Below are 17,190 nucleotides of genomic sequence, written 5' to 3' on the forward strand. Positions count from 1 at the left end.
AAAGGTTAAGCCATAGCCCCCTGCCTGTCCATGGTTGAAGACTCTTAAATCATAAATTAGTGACACTTTCCCAACTTCAGTGCAATGTATTTGGTGTTATCTGTTCTATGAACATTACCTTTTACTATATTTGTATCTTAAATTGTATTTATATAATCAATGATTTGTAAAAATAAAGTTCACAGTTGAAGATTTATGTTCAATGTACACTTACACACGTAGGTACACCAATCTAATAGCAAGTTGCTCCTGCTTTTGCCCTCCAGCCAGCATATTTAACTTTATTTAAGATTAATTTCTTAATTCAGCCTACTTCATGCTGATTGAATTATCAGGTCTGGCTGGGGTTGTAATATATTTTCATGGAGCTGAATATCAAATTAGGTGCTCAAAGATAAATAGATATGTCCCATTTCTTTGATCAAAACCCTGTTTCACAGTTTTGGTTTTAGTTTTGTGTTTGGTGTTATTAGAGTGAAGCTATTAGAAGCTTACCTTCTGGGAAATCTTCAGCTGATTATATATTTTGCTACTTAAATTGTTAGACCTGTGAGCCCATCAGGGAAAATCAAATCAATTTTGAGGAAACTACATTGCCTGCCTATTGCTTTGAAGGCATATAGAAAATATTGATGTTAACCTTCAGTTCAACATCCTTCATAAGCCAATTCTCCAAAACCACTGTGTTGCTCTATTCCACTTGATTTTCTATGCTCTGCAAATGTTTTACTTCTATTCCATTCTGAAAGATCATTCAGAAGTGTATTGTATTCAGGTATCATCTCCCTCCATGATAGAACTCTCCCAAAACATAATTTTCATTTTATCAATCTTTATACATTGTTTACAGGAAAGCTGACAAAGACAGTGAAAGAAGACACAGGATCCAATAGCAAGATATTAAAATATGAAAATATAAACCTCTGCTTGTACAATTGTTAAATTGAGACTTAAGGCAATCTGCATTTACTATGTTAATTTCCTCACTAAGATCATTTGTAGTTGCTTGTGCTGCAGCAGACACAGAGGCCCTATACTGTGAGAGTACTGCTTTGGTGGAAGTAATCATTACATAACACTTAACACTTAGCAGACACCCTTATCCAGGGCAACTTACATTTGTACCCATTTATACAGCTGGGCATTTTACTGGAGCAATCTAAGTGAAGTACCTTGCTCAGCACTACTCCACCCAGGATTTGAACCAGTTCCTTCTGCTTATGAGTCCAGAGCCCTAACCACTACTCCACAATGCTGTAATCAGGCTTAAAGCAACATCCAATTGCATAGAGGATGACTGGAAAAGCTTATTGACCTGGCTGACAAGTGTCAGAATGTCACACAACACAACAGAACAAATCAAAAAGTGATAAGACCCCAATTGTTCAGCAAGAGCTTGGGCCTCCACTTTAGAAACAGGGTCAGACAAACTCTGCCTTCCCTGCTTCCCTGATTTGGGCAACCTGGAACCTGACAGCCTGAACATTTTTTAATCTGCTCTCCCACCTTGTGTCACTCCATGATTTAAGAGTGAGGTCCACATATTTTATTCAAAATAGACCATCTCTGAGTGGATCCTGAAAAGAAGCTGAATAGTTTCTGCAGATGTCCAAAGAATCCAATGGCATCCCTTGAAGCTCTTGCAGCATCTGCCAGAACCAGTTTTAATGTATGTGCCCCATGTGGGTTCTTTTCAAGCAGCCTGGCTTGTACACCTTGCTTTTTGCCCTTCATATTGGAGCCATTGTCATATGACTGACCTCAACAACCCATGAAGTCAATCTGAAGGTCCTTCAGCCTATTTAGGATTACAGTTGACACATTTTTACCACAACCAAGAATCCCAGGAAATGTTCTTTTATTTCTGGCTCTGGCTGTAGTTTCACAATGCGTATAATGTCTGGTGTACAATCAAGGATGATTGAAAAGTACTTTGCAGTGTAAGATATTATTTGTTAGAATGTTTTTTTCTATGGGAAATTCTATACCATCTGGTTTGGTAAAGGAAACAGACCTCCTCCCTTTCACCTGGTAGCCCCAGGTAGCCCTGGTAACCCTATCTTTATGACCAGAGACCAAAAAGGGACCTGTCCTCTGATTGGCTCCTAGCCAAATTCAAAATGACCCCCACTTCTAAATTACTTTAGCATAAGGCACCCAAGTCATGGTGGTGGCAAAATGCTATTGGTTGGAAGGAAACCTTATAAAAGGGAAAACAAAGAGAATTTGAGTTCTCTTAACTTCTTCATCCTGCAACGAGACACAAGACAGAGCTTGAGAGGAGAGACAGAGAGAGACACACCACTTCCTGCCTGACCAGACTGGCCTATAAGTTGTACTGTGAGGAGAAAGAAGAAAATGGGTATTATCTGTTTCTTACTGTAATCCAGCAGAAGCTTAATATTACTTATTTTCAGTAATATAATTGAATGATATTAGTTTCCTATTTTTGTCAAAATAAATGATTATTGCACATCTGTGACTTGACCACATCTTCCCTCTAAAAAGAATCTTAAAAGAGAAACCAATTGACCTATGAGTTTTCAGTTCGACTATTTATTTAGATTGACTGAAAAACCAAGCATTCCAAATTCTCTTACAGCAGTGTGGATTTTTGCAGCTATTTATTTGGTCAGTTGACTGCTCATTCAGATTCAGTAGCTCATTTTGTATGTCTTTCCACAAAGTAGTGTGTGTGTGTACTGCTATCTTTGATTTTAGCCAAGTGCTCCTGCATGACTGGATCAAACCAGGAGCTCCATTACCTTTAGAACATGACCATTATCAGAAACATTGAGTTTGTCTGTGGATCCCCTAAATCCAAGATTCCTCTCACCAAGAGACTGTATAATTGCTAACAGTCTTGTGAGAACATTTCGCCATTTCTGTCTTTCTTCCTCCAAGAGGGTCATCTGTCTCTGGTCTATGGATTGACCTGTTGTAGACCGCAACTCTAATTCCCTCCACTTTTGCATGGTGCTTATATACTCAGAACTGTTCTAATGGCTGCGCAGGATGGTGTGGATGTTCCAGTCTTTTAATCCTCCTTTAATTAACTTAATTACTTGGGTAGAGAAAAGTCTCAAGCTGTAGCAAAAGACTGCATCATTCACTTCTGAATAGGACAACTTTGATCTTTTGACTCTTTCACCATTAGGCTGACTGTGTGGAAAAGCTCATCCATATGAGTTTTATGGAAAAACAAGTTTCTTTGACTTTAAATGGTCCTCTTTGCACTGCCTCTGCTCTGAAACTTTGCGAAGTTGTGTCAGGCCACAAGGCTGGATCAATTGGTTGAGCTTTGGGTACTGTACTTCCTATTTCACTTTTTGTTAACATTCCAGGTGTGGCATTGTCTCCTCCAGAGTCAGTGACTTCCAGTCTCTCACTACTGTTGCCTTCGACCTCAAGGCTACTCTCTGGCCCTTCACTCTCTTTGCTGAGTTGATGTTCTTCCTCACAATCACTCTCTGGTTCTTCAATCTCTTTGCCCTGTTGATGCTCTGCCTCAAGGCCACTCTCTTGTTCCTCTCTCTCTTTGCCCTGTAAACTCACTACTGGTCTTTAAAAACCTCATAATTGATCCTGCAACAGGTAGTGTTTAAAACAAGTAATGTCATTAGATAGGCTACATTGGTTTTTCTACACTGTAAAAAATAATTTGTACAGTTATGACAACATGTTTTTTCCCATTACTTTAACATGTTAACTTGATTTAAGTCAGTTTTTTATAATTTAATTAGAAATTACTCATAAAACCACACTGACTAAAAATCTTAAGGCAGCCAGGATTATTATTATTTTTTTGGCAGTTATTTGTTCAGTAATTTATAATGAACAGTTTTGCCTACTCTATACAGTAAAATGAAAAAAAAAAAAAAATACAAGACAACATTACATTGCCAACAAATAATTACAGTTCCTGGACACCACTAGACCACCAGTAAATGAACATCAGTGCCTATCGTTTTTTACTAGCTGGGTATGGACAGGATTTCCCCCTCCTATTGAACCAATACAGACTATAGTGTGACAGGACACAGCACGGCTGCTGCTGACGCCCGCTGATTAGGTGCTCATGTGCCGCAGCTGTGTTGTCCGCTCCCTCGCAAACAGGCTGCGGACTCATGGCTGCGGGCAATGAGCACTGTGGTGACTGTGACATCAGCGGCAGCTGTGCCCTGTCAATTTAATCCTTCTCCTTCCCCGACGGAGCCAGCTAACCGCTGAGAAGGTGGACTGAGTCTATAACCCATGTCTGCCCGGAGCACCCCACTTGTGGATGCTTGTGTGTTTGTTTTGCTTTTGTTTTTTCCTGTTTTGGTGCTCCCCCTTGATGAGCCTGAACTTAATAAAGCCCAGACTGGAACTGGAGACTCTCTCTCACTCCCTGTTATTTGTATCTGGCTTTCACATTTGGTGGCCAATGTGGGGAAGCTCTGTGGCATAATCATCCTGAACTCCCTGCCTGGTGTGTGGAAGGATGGCTATGGAGGCAACTTCCGTGGACCAATTTCTGGCCGCAGTGGTGCAGCTGCAGGCTCAGCAACAGCAAACCCTGGAGACACTGGTCCAGAAACCTTAGGTGCGAGCTCCTGCGCCTGTCCCTGCTGTGGCCGCAGCGACCCCGGCTTGGGCTGGCCTGAGGATTCCGAAGATGGGGCCGGAGGATGACCCGGCTTTCCTTACCATCTTCAAGCGGACCGCCTGGTGTTGCAGCTGGCCGGAGTCGGAGTGGGTGGTATGCCTGGCTCCCCTGTTGACCGGGAGAGGCGCAGTCTGCCGCCTGAGTGTTCCGTCCAGAGGACGCCCTCGCGCTCTTTTGAACTCAGAATAAACCGGCAAATGATCTATCCCGAAATGACGCTGATCGACAGAACAAGGCCCAGTTTATTTTTAAAATACGCTACAATCATTCCAAAATAGACATTCCAATTCACATACCTGCATCACGAGCTGCACATTCTTTGTGTGCCTGTTTAGTTTTTCGCTTAGCAGCCCCAAAGGATGTGTTTGTTTCGGCAACATCATAAGTCACTGACTTAAAGTCAGTCAGCTGGAGAGAAGTTGCATTTTTGCATTTTGTTTATCGTACCCTAACTCTTCATACATTCAGAGGGTGGGACCCACTTTGAAACGGTGACATTAATTTGTTTCACTACAGATGAGTGTTGAATCCAAACTTTATCTGTGTACAGTATGGATTTTTCCCAATAAGTCTGAACGATAAACCAGAAGTATGTGAAGATAGAAATTTATTGCGATACAAGCAACTGTTGGAAGAATGTGATCACAGAGGCGGTCTCTATGATTGCAGATTCTTAAAGGCACTTTACACACACACACTTATTTATATGATATAGTACATAATGCGACGGACTCTCTGCCAATCCCTTCAGACATGTCAGTCTCTTTAGGACATATTACAGATTTTGTTGCTGGCAGACAGGGAATTTGTCCGTTATCATAACTCATAACACAAAAAGCAGTCTGAGAATATTTTTGACAGTTTCTCTTGAGAACCACAGAGAAAAACAACTCCTTGTATGGATACAGATCTTCCTATTTTTATATAAAGAACGTCAAGTACAGACAACATTAAGTATAGACAACGACAGAGTTAGGACAGAGTTATTAACATAGCACTCCTCATCTTAACTTCCTCAAAGTGGAGGATTTTTAGAACTCAAAACTATTTAACCCTTTGAGCCCCAGCCTCTTCAGTGAGTGACAATTCATCTATATTCAATAGACCCGTCTTGATTGGTGGACTAATGTATAGGGATGTTACGGTTATGGAGGCCCCACCTCCAAGCCCGAGGCCCTAGGCAATTATCTACTCTGCCTATAGGCAGTGCCGGCCCTGAATATATATTTTCCTTTTAGTTAAAATATGTATCCTCTTCATGCTGCTATTCAGTAATACAGAGGAAGAACAGCTCCAAGACCTGATAACCCTTGGAAATCTCTATCCCAATGCAGAAACAAGAGATATAATAATTTCTAGATAATTTCTGGAGTTTTTCTCTTCTCTTCCAGGACAAGGTGCACCATCTCGAAGTTCAACACTTACCCAATGCCTTGTGTGGATGAATTGATTTAAAGATTGTAGACTGCACAACTTCATCAACACCCTGGATTTAACAAAAGGGTACTGGCAGGTTCTCCTCAGTAAAACTGTCAGGGAGAAAACAGCTTTTGCTACTCCTAGGGGGCTGTACAAGTATAAGATGGTCCTGTTTGGATTGCATGGTGTGCTTTTTCAGATACTCCGTATCTGCCATATAAGACTGGCCATGTCCAGTTACCAAGAAGCAGGTAAGAAACTTCCTGGGTCTCACATGTGTCACATGTGGTCTGTGTCAACGAAAGCCCCAACTACGCAACCCAGATATTTAAGGAGAAGGGTCCCCCACACAGGTTTGGACATGGTTCTCGGTGTACATACCAGGGACACAGAGAATATCAGTAAGAAAATGTTTATTACAATACACACAGGGCAAGAAGTTTGAGTACAGTTTATCGACAAGGAAGACATCTAAAATCGCCTTTAAGCATCTGTGGGTGAACTAAAACTATGCTAAAAGGGTTTTCCTATAAAAGCTATTGCCCTAACCTAATAATTATCAAAGTAATCTAAACACAATGAAATATCCCTATAGTAAGTAAAACTATTGCTTCATCTCATTCCAGTCACAGAAGAAATATAGAAAAAAAAGAAAAGGAAAGAGCAAGTCCTGATAATCACAGTGATGATGATTTCTCTGGCATTTTCTCCCTCTGAGATGCTGCGCAGCTAAGTCTCTTATATTCTTGACCACCTCTTCTTCATGGTACAATAATCCCAATTATAATCAATTAACCCACAATTATATTTCTTTTTAGTTTTCAGGTCTCACGTGAATACGGAGCTTTACACTTGGCTACATTGGGGAAGACGGCTTGACAGGCAGTGCAGTATAATAAAGCAGATTCAAACAACAGCAGTTTCTCTTTCTTGACTGCTTTTATCATCCCAAAAATAAACACCAGCATATACTTAGCTTGGTTTGCTGTGTCTTTTTCTGGGTCCTCCGCTACTCTTGTTCCTGGACTAGTCCTGTCACAGCTGTCACATCTCTCACACACTCCAGATTGCTTATCCCAGTACAGCAACCTTAGGTATCCCAAGCACACATGAAAGAAAGTTTTCAAAAGAACACTGCCACAATCTCTTCCCTTGCCTGTGTGCTCCCCGCTGTTCTACTGCTCTATTCTTTGTCTCTCTTAGCCTCTATTTACTATTTACCTGGACTCACAGGGTGATCTGGCAGTACCAGTTCACAGGACTCATGGTTTTCTTCTTTCTCCTGCACCTACGAGTGCACTAGCATTCAATAACAACAAAAATGCACCATTTATTCTGGTTAAAATTAGTTACACGTATGTTTACAATATGGTTGGATAAACATTATATCTATCAATATCTATCTATCCATATATGTTTTCCTTTTTGAAGGAACAACATACAGTCAGCCTAAAAATATATAAGATATTAATCAGAATAAAATTCTGTAAATCACAGGCATTTCAAAGAATGCTGGTATGAAGTGCATCTGTTCTGCACTAGCCTGAGAAAGTGAGAATAAATAGATTTGAAGTGGAAAGGCATGTTAATGTTCAGTTCAGAATGTGAATTATAGTTTAGGATATTAACATTACCACTACTAATTATATTATATGCATGGTAACATTATAAGCAGTTTAGGTCCAGTCCATTCTTACAATGATTAAATAATAATAATAATAATTAATACAAAATTGGTGTATGTAATGTGGTGTTTATATGTGGTTAAGCTCAAGCATTATGTCATGCATACATTTATATACTATTTGAATATATAGAATTGTACTAGATTTCAGCCTGACATTGCCTGACAATTTATCAATCAATCAATCAATTTTTATTTGTATAGCACACTTCGCAGGGTAGCCACAGAGCGTTTTACAGACTGGTAAACATACAACAAATGTACAACAAAATAAAATAATACATAGACACAATAAAGTAAAACATAGACCTGTAAACAGTTTACATGATCTAGAATAAAGTGACTGAACATTTAAGTAAATAAACCATTTAGGCATGGAGGAGAGAAAAACAAAAAAACTCCTATGGATGGCATGTAGGAGAAAATTAATCTCTAGGGGTCTACGGGTTAGGGTCTAGGCCTAATGGTTGCCTCTCCTCCAAGCAGTATAGTTATTACAGCAGCAAGGAGATGAGAAAGTTCTTTATTGGTGCTGCTGGCTGTGGTCTTCCCTCTGGAGGAGGCCTCATTCATGTATCATCCATTTATATATATACAGCACTGGAAAAAATTAAGAGACTACTCCAAGTTCAGAAATCAATGTTAAGTGGTCTCTTATTTTTTCCAGAGCTGTATTTATTGTAGCGTGCCATCACACCATAAGGGGTTAATGGGATAAAGGCAGTGTGGTGGAGAGGAGCATAGTGAGAGGGGATAAAGGGTGAAAAGAAGTAGAAGGACGGGGCAGAGTGTGTGAGTGTGTTCAGTCCCCGATACCTGTGTGAATTAATAAGAAATAAAACAATCTGTTGTTTCACCTTTAAATATGAGTTAGGCCTACTCTTTGGAAAAAACCCTAAGCGCTACAATGTATGTGATAATCCCCCTTCTGTCTTTTTTATCCCCCCCTACCCACTGATCGTTATATGTTATGCCTGGTGGGGACTAGTGCTATGCCGGTACAACGATTTAATGTAGAACCGCGATTCTATTTTTCACGATATTGTATCAATACTCTGCAACAAAAAAGGCCAATAACTGTAAGATTTCATCCAGAAAGATTTAATCTGTGAACACTGTCAGCATGTTGAGGTGCTAGAGAGGTCCTTGCCTATCTTTGCTGTATTAGTGACCTGGAAGAATTGGCCAATTAGAGAGGTGGTGTAAACGCCAAAACCTAGGAAGGTTGAGCCCTTAGACCAGGAAAGTGTAGAAAGTGAACAGCTGGGTTACAGTAGGTCATAACCGCAGAAAAGGGCATGCACATCCCTTAGAAGAGATAACCCAAGAGCTAGAAATGCCCAACAGGTTCCAACTGCTTGACACCAAGTTGAACATTGACAGCTCAGAGGGTAATGGGAGGGAAGTTGAGCACCAGAGCACCACGATGCCCACTCCCCAAGAACAGGGAAGAAATTATAGTAGGAGACTCGAATCTGAGAGGCATAAATCACACAGTGAGTTCTACTGATAAAGAGACCCACATGGTATCTTGCCTGCCTGGTGCTCAACTTGCAGATCTCCCTAAACTAGTAGACGGGCTACTGGCCAAGGGAGGGATCCACTGATCATGGTCCACATTGGAACCAATGACATAGGAAAGGGTAGGCCAGAGGTTTTGCAAGACCAATTTAAAGAGTTAGGTAAGAAACTAAAGAGCAGATCCTCCATGGTAGTTTTCTCTGAAATACTACATGTACCATGTGCCAGGCCAGGGAGACAGGCAGAGATTAGAAAGTTCAACACCTGGTTGAAATCCTGGTTTAGGGAAGAGGGCTTTAGATTTATAGGGAATTGGTCTTTCTTCTGGGACCTGTACAAACTGGACAGTCTACATCTAAACAGAAGGGGGGCTAATGCATTGGGAGAGCATAATTGCAGAGTAATTGATAATCTTTTAAACAAGGCACCATGGGGTCAGGGAGCTCTGACAATGGGACATGTTCTACTAAGGAAAGAAAACAAAGGGAACCTGCTAGTAGGAAAGTCCTGAAATGTTTCTACATCAACGCCAGGAGTATAAGGAACAAGATGTTAGACCTAGAAACCACAGTACTGGCGTGTGACTATGATGTTGTATGAGTGATAAACATGGCTTACAGAAAATTATGGGGATGAATACAAGTTGAAAGGATACACAGTTTAGGAGAGACCTGCATAATCGAAGAGGTGGTGGGGTAGCATTGTATGTATGTTATATATATTGAAGAACTCAAATTAGATCCTCCTAACCAAACAGAATCATTGTGGGTTAAACTTTTGAATAAAATATCTGTAGGATTAGTGGTAGGAGTATATTACAGACCACCCAATTCAGATAGTCAGAAAGATGTCTCGACAGCTCAGGTTATTCAAAGGGACTTAGATAATATTCAGTTGTGGACTGAAACCTGGCAGATGAAGTTCAATGTGGACAAGTGCAAGGTATTACATGCAGGTAATAAAAATGTCCACTATAATTACACTATGGGAGGAATAGAACTAGATGAAGTAATGCATGAAAAAGACCTAGGAGTCTACGTGGACTCATCACTTTCTCCATCCAAACAATGTGGGGAAGCAATAAAAAAGGCAAACAGAAAGTTAGGATATATTGTCAAAAGTGTAGAATTTAGAAGAAGGGAAGTAATGTTAAGACTGTACAATGCACTACTTAGACTTCGTCTGGAATACTGTACACACTCCAAGAAAGATATCACTGCTCTAGAGGCAGTTCAGAGGATAGCACCAGACTTATTCCAGGTCTGAAGGGCATGTCCTACTTGGAGAGACTGAGGTAACTGAACCTTTTCACCCTGGAACAGAGACTAGGTGGGGACTTGATTCAAGTCTTCAAAATCATGAAAGGCATCGACCACATCAAACCAGAGGAGCTTTTCCAGATCGGCAGGGACACATACATCCAGGGATACGAATGGAAATTGGGCTTCAAGGCATTCAAGATGGAAAACAGGAGACACTTCTTCACACATTTTCAGAGATTTGTCACAATCTGGAACAAACTATCCAGCGATGTGCTTGAAGCTGAAAATTTGGGAACATTTAAAAATAGCCTGAATAGTATCTTTGGATTACTTCGTTATTAATGGACACCAAATGAGCATGATGGGTGGTCAAATGGCCTCTGTACTGTTCAATTGAGCAAGATTGCTCCTATGATGCATGAATGTTTTCCTGTTGCCCGCGTTGTATTGTATATACTGTTTTGTTCAGCTTGGCTACTCCAGTGTCTGACTAGCCAGCTGTGTATTATGTTGATTTTCAGAGGGTCTGTGGTCCCGCTCCTATGGGAGCAGGGGTCCACTGCCACGTTGTAGTGTGGAGGGTGCAAGAGTTGCTCTATTGCCACGCTCTGTATATTGTGCAAGTAGATTTGCGGCCTCGCTCCTAGCTGTGCTTGTGGAGCAGCTAGCCTTGTTATTGTATAAGCGGAGGGCGTAAGAGTTGGCTTCTATACATGCTGATTGTAGACAGTTCAAAGTAAGAGCATGACTGCGGTCCTCGCTCCTTGGCAGCCCAGGGTGGCCCCAAGGGCACCCTGTGGCTCCTGTCTGGAGTTGTGTTCACAAGGCCCCCTAGCGGCAGACTCCCTTATCAGATTGCTGCCTCATCCCTTTCAATAGTTCTGTTATACAGTAACCCATTCCCCTTTTGCAGTGCTTCCTTTTTCAGATAACCAGGATTGCATTCACAACCTATCATTTTATTGGTTTTGCATGTCCATGTAGTGTCCTTATGGTGTGTTTATAGATATTTAAGGAGCTTGTACAAGTGCATGCAACGTGGCATTCATATGGCACATCTATAGATATAGCTAATCAACATACAAGAGAACGAAAAACGTGTTTGTTGAACACAGAGATTATTAATTAAATAACTATTAAATATCTGTTGACACCACTCAATCTAGTGTTACCAACATTGCTTCATTGTTATATTGTTTCCCTTTATCCCAATCCATCTGGTTAAAAAACATGCACTCTGTTTCAGGGAAAGTTTAGTATAGAGGTAGGATGTTGGACTTGCTGGGATACATGGTATTAAAAAAATAATTAAACGTCTGTTCACTTATTCCTCTCCATAACTCCTTAAACACATCTGTCTGTCCTACTTAGTATTCACAACCTGAAAGAAATAAGTGGCCCAGATCAAATGTCGGTCCTCAATTGGCATGTTTTTCACAAGCAGGTTTTAATAGCATTAAACCCCATTCCTGGGAGAAAATAAGAGAGACAGAGAGGGAGCAAAGAACACTGCTCTTGAGAGTGGGCTTTTGTTAAAGAGAGCTCTTAACCTTCTAACCTGGAAATAGAATTCCCTTGATTTCAGCCCTCTGTAAACATTTTTGAATCACCTGGGTTGGTCTAACAAGGGCTTTGAAATCGATCTGAAGTTACATGATATTGGAAATCCATTTATTAAAAAGTAAAATAAATAAAGAACATTTGTAGTACAGTCATCAAGTCCTTCCGAGCCAGAAGAACCTGTTAATTAATGCATTTGGAATGTTATTTATTATATGACTAACCCAGATTTCAATTTAGATTTTCTAAAACATTAAACAGTATATAGTTTACATAAAACAAACAAACAGAATCAACGTATCAAACATTTTTCATACATGTGATGTATATTGGTTTCAGTTTTCAGTAATAATACATTTTAGTACATTAAACCCAACTTTACTTTTAAATAGTGAGTTTCAAATGAAAATACAATAATTATCATAGGTATTAATGATGTCACAAGCCATGGTTTCTCTTGAATTAAATAAATAAATATATTTTGAGGATGTGTTATTGTTACATCTACCCCGCACACCTCCTCCATTTGCCTGCAGATGTCACGGTCACCAGTATATTAGTTGTGCATTTCCGGCTCCCTGTTCCCATTTACTTAATTATTAGTTCATTCTTCCTAGTTATCCACTTAATTGCCTCACCTGCTCTCTGTATTATTACCCCTTTGTTTCCCTTTGTTCTTTGCGAAGTCTTGCATATTCTTGGTATCATTCCTGAGCATTTCCAGGTCTAGTTCACCTTCTTTGTGTTTGACCTGTGCCTGTATTCCCCATTCTTTGACTCCTGTATTCCCTGCTTCTAGTTTGTATGCCTGATCACCTGACCTTCTGCTTGAAACCCTGACTACGATTCTTGTCTAGCCTTCTTTGTTCCCTTTGCTGACCCCTTGCGAGTTTGACCTTCTCTCTGCACACTGCACCTGGGTCCTTACCCCTACCGTGGACCTTTAGCACAGTCATTCAAACTGATTATTATACTTCAAAACTGTGGTCTACCCTGTGTATTTGCCACCTACACTGTGGTGTTTAGCAAAGGCAGAAGCATGGTTGAAGATACTGCTGTTGGGAATAAATGATGGTGTACTTTAGAAAATAAAATCTTTAACATTTACCTTTCAAGCAGGTCTGACCCTTATGTGCTGTAAAATGCTTGCTCTGATTGCCTGGTGCACCTCACTTCTTTGTAAAGAACTCAAGATCCATTCGATATGTTTGTGTGTGTGAGAGAGAGACAGAGAGAGAATGCAAAACCAGTACAGAAAGGCTGTCTGGTTACATTCAAATAAAAGTCTAGATACAAAAGTCCATCAAAACAAACAGGTTTTCTAATTGAAAGAGAAGAGACAATTGTTTGTATTTAATGGTACACACAGATATGTAGATTATCCCAACTAATCATGTTTACATATTTACATATTTATATATACTAAAAGTATGCAAAAGTATTCAGACCCCTGCCCAATTCTCTCGTATTACTGACTTACAAATGGTACATTTTAAGTAACAGCTTGCCACCCTCCCATACAGGCCAGTGTTATGCAGAGCTCTTGATATGGTTGACTGGTGCACAATTATTCCACTCCCAGACACTGAACTTTGTAGCTACTCCAAAGTGATTGTTGGCCTCTCTGTGGCTTCTCACAAGTCTCCTTGTTTGAGCACTGAGTTTCGAGGGATGTCCTTTTCTTGGCAATGTCTGAGTGGTGTGATGCAGCTTCCACTTCCTGATATCACTGGGATATTCCAACACTTGGATATTATTTTGTACCCTTTTCCTAATCTATGTATTTGTATAACTTTATTTTTAACTTCTGTAGAATGCTCTTTGGTATTTATTTTCCTTCAGATTTACAGCCTGACCAATAATACTTCAACAGTGTTTTTTATCCAGAAAATGTGACAGCAACTTTTATGGTTCACAGGAGGCCAACGGTAAGGAAATTGTGTCCTCATTAGGGCACTTTCTTTCATCTGGGTAAACTGGGAGCTTCCACAGCACAAGAAAGTTGTAGCTGTAGCAAAGCTGTAGTTTTAGCTTTTCACTTTAAATTAAATTTCCTGGTATCTGTTAATTGTCTTTATACAAATAGAGTTATTTATATAAAGACAATTAACAGATACCAGGAGATTTAATTTAAAGCGAAAAGCTAAAACTACATTTATCTTTCAAGTCGGAAGCACTGCTCAAGGGGGAGGGGTTTCTGCGCACTTCCGTAGGAACCCGATTGAAACGTCACTCTATCAAAGCTGCCATTGGCCCCTGCGCTCGTCACTCAGAACAGGTCCCTTCCCACTTCCTGTTCTATAAAATGTGATGTCAGCGCAGGTTCGTCCTCTTTTGCCTCTTCGCTGGACTCAGGAAGGTAAGCTCTCTGTGTCTGTGTTTGTAATTAACATTCAAACTGCGTATTTTGGCTGGCTGGCTCACTGCATAGTGTTGTTCACCATTGTTTTCGCTACACATCGTCTCTGCCTTGTGTATGTTTAGTTACTGTGAATAGTTCATTGGTCAGCAGGTCTGTGGCCCGCTCTGGCTGTGTGCCATAGAGCAAGAGTCCGCTGCTGCTGCCCTCAGCGGTAAGTATGTGATCAGGCTCTCATGTTCCGCTGTGTATATAGTTCCTTTGTTAATACAGTAGAGCTAATGTTGCCCTGCGTTAGCCGGTCTAACCAGCAGGTGTCAACTGCTCCTTGTGTTCCATGGGCGGCGCATGAGTTCGTTCCTGCGCCCCGTGGTGTATATAGTTCGTTTGTATGAAATCTAAATTGTCAGCACAATGGAGCTCTTCAGCTCTGTACTGTTTAGTTGAGTTGGATGCTCTTGTGCTGCGCACTGACAGCATGAAGGTCTTGCTGTCACATGATATGTATGTATTGTATGTTGTTCAGCTCGGCTACTCTGTTGACTATTGGATCAGGGCTCCACTGCCATGATATTGCGCGGAGGCCACACAAGTGCTTGATTGCCCGCGCGAGACATTGTGCAATTAGTTTCAGCCTTGCTCCTAGCTGCACTAGTTGAGCAGCCGGCCTTGCACTTGTAAGCGAAGGGCGTAAGAGTTAACCTCTGTAGCCCCGCTTTGTATATGCTGATTGCAGACAGTTCCCAAGTAGAGCGTGACTACGGTCCTCGCTCCTGGACGACTCAGGTGTGGCCCTACGCGGCCCCTGAGGTTACTGTCTGGAGTTGTGTTGCCGAGGTCAGCCGAGGTGAGGTTATCAGCTCGCTGCATCCTCCCTTGCAACGGTTTTGTTATACAGTAACCCCTCCCCCTTGGGCAGTGCTTCCGACTTGAAAGACAACAAAAAAGGAAGCACTGCCCAAGGGTTGGTTGCAAGTTCGCGTAGGAGTCCTGGCTCCCAGCAAAAGAGGATGAACCTGCGCTGACGTCACGTTTTATAGAACAGGAAGTGGGAAGGGGCCTGTTCTGAGTGATGAGTGTAGGGGCCAATGGCAGCTTTGATAGAGTGACGTTTCGATCGGGTTCCTATGGAAGTGCGCAGAAACCCCTCCCCCTTGGGCAGTGCTTCCTTTTTCAGATAACCGGGGTTGCATACGCAACCTATCATTTTAAGAACTGTAGCTCTGCATTACCCCTCTGAACTCAGAATCCATCCAGGAACAAAATCCCTACTTAATTTGTTTGATCGTCAGGCTCATAACTTCAAAGGATGTACAAGGCACAGATTTATATATGCCTTGCCGTCGCTTCAAAAGTATTCAGACCCCTGACCAATTTTCTCATATTACAGAATTACAAATGGTACATTTCGTTCTGTTTGATATTTTATTTGAAAACACTAAAACTTTTTTTTTAAATATTTGTAAGAAATATAAAAAACTGAAATGTGTTGCTTGCATAAGTAATCAACCCTTTACACTTTTCAGATCACACTGTGCTGTATTATTTAGAATATATTTTTCTTCAGCAGTGGTGTGATGATTGTCATGGTTCCCTAGCCCTGGCCCTCTATCCCCACTAGAGGCCGCCATTGTTCCCCTGCCTTTCCTTCTCTTCTCACTACTTTCATCTGTCACTCTTCCAATTAACATTCCGCCACACCCTTGTGCACTCTTATTCCTTTCCTCTGCTCCCATTGGCCCTGCACCTTCCATCCTGGTTTCTGGTTCCTTTCTTAAACCCCTCACTCGGGGCGAAGTGTTGTCAGTTCCACCTGCTTCACCTACCCGTGCTCCTTGTGCTCCTTGTGCTCCTTGTGCTCCTTGTGCTCCTTGTGCTCCTTTATCCAGTACAAAGACCTTTTTAAAAAAATATTATTCTGCTGAGTCTCCATGTTCCTATACTACCACAGCACTGATGCTTTTCTCATTAATTTAATTTTCCATTTTGCTGGCTGCAGACACTGGTTTGAGTTTTTTGCTCTGCTGGGAAACCGGATGGTTCGTTCTGCAAATTACCGTGCTTGAACTCAACTGGAAACAGGGAAAAAAAGGTTCTGCACATGAAACTGCTGCAGAAGTATTGTGGCCTGGACCGGTTCAAGCTGTTATCCTGATCTGAGAATTATTTCCACAGTCAGCACTTTCCACAGAGCTGACACAGAGCTGAATAGACATTAATAAATACCCAAACTGGTATGTTAGAATCCATCTGAGCTTGTCACAACTTGTTAATTAGATCATGTGAAGGGGCACTTTCTGCTTATTGAGCTTTCTCGTGTAGTTGTAAGTCTGACATCATATTAGTTTGAGAAGATAAGCCACAGGATTCAATTCTTTATGCTACACAGACACACAAATATATATTCTTACCCAATTTACCACTAATCCATGCTCTACTATGCTTGAACAAGTTCCTCAAGAAACAGTATAACAATATGAATTAGAGTATTGCATGTTGCGTGAGTTTGCCATTCAATGGTTAATGGTTAATTGTATTGATGCAATGTTAACCTTACGATTTTCCAACAATTGTACATTTAAATATAAAATGTAGTTACATTTAAAGTAGCTCTATTTTTTAAGCTACATTAAACAACCTTGAGGGAGTAAGCTATCCACTGCTATTGTTTGTACATGCTACTGACACAAACATAGCTGTTTCATTTCAGTGAATAGGCTCAATGAGCTAAAAAAAT

This window comes from Amia ocellicauda, chromosome 13, assembly GCF_036373705.1.
Source record: "Amia ocellicauda isolate fAmiCal2 chromosome 13, fAmiCal2.hap1, whole genome shotgun sequence".
Classification (NCBI taxonomy): domain Eukaryota; kingdom Metazoa; phylum Chordata; class Actinopteri; order Amiiformes; family Amiidae; genus Amia; species Amia ocellicauda.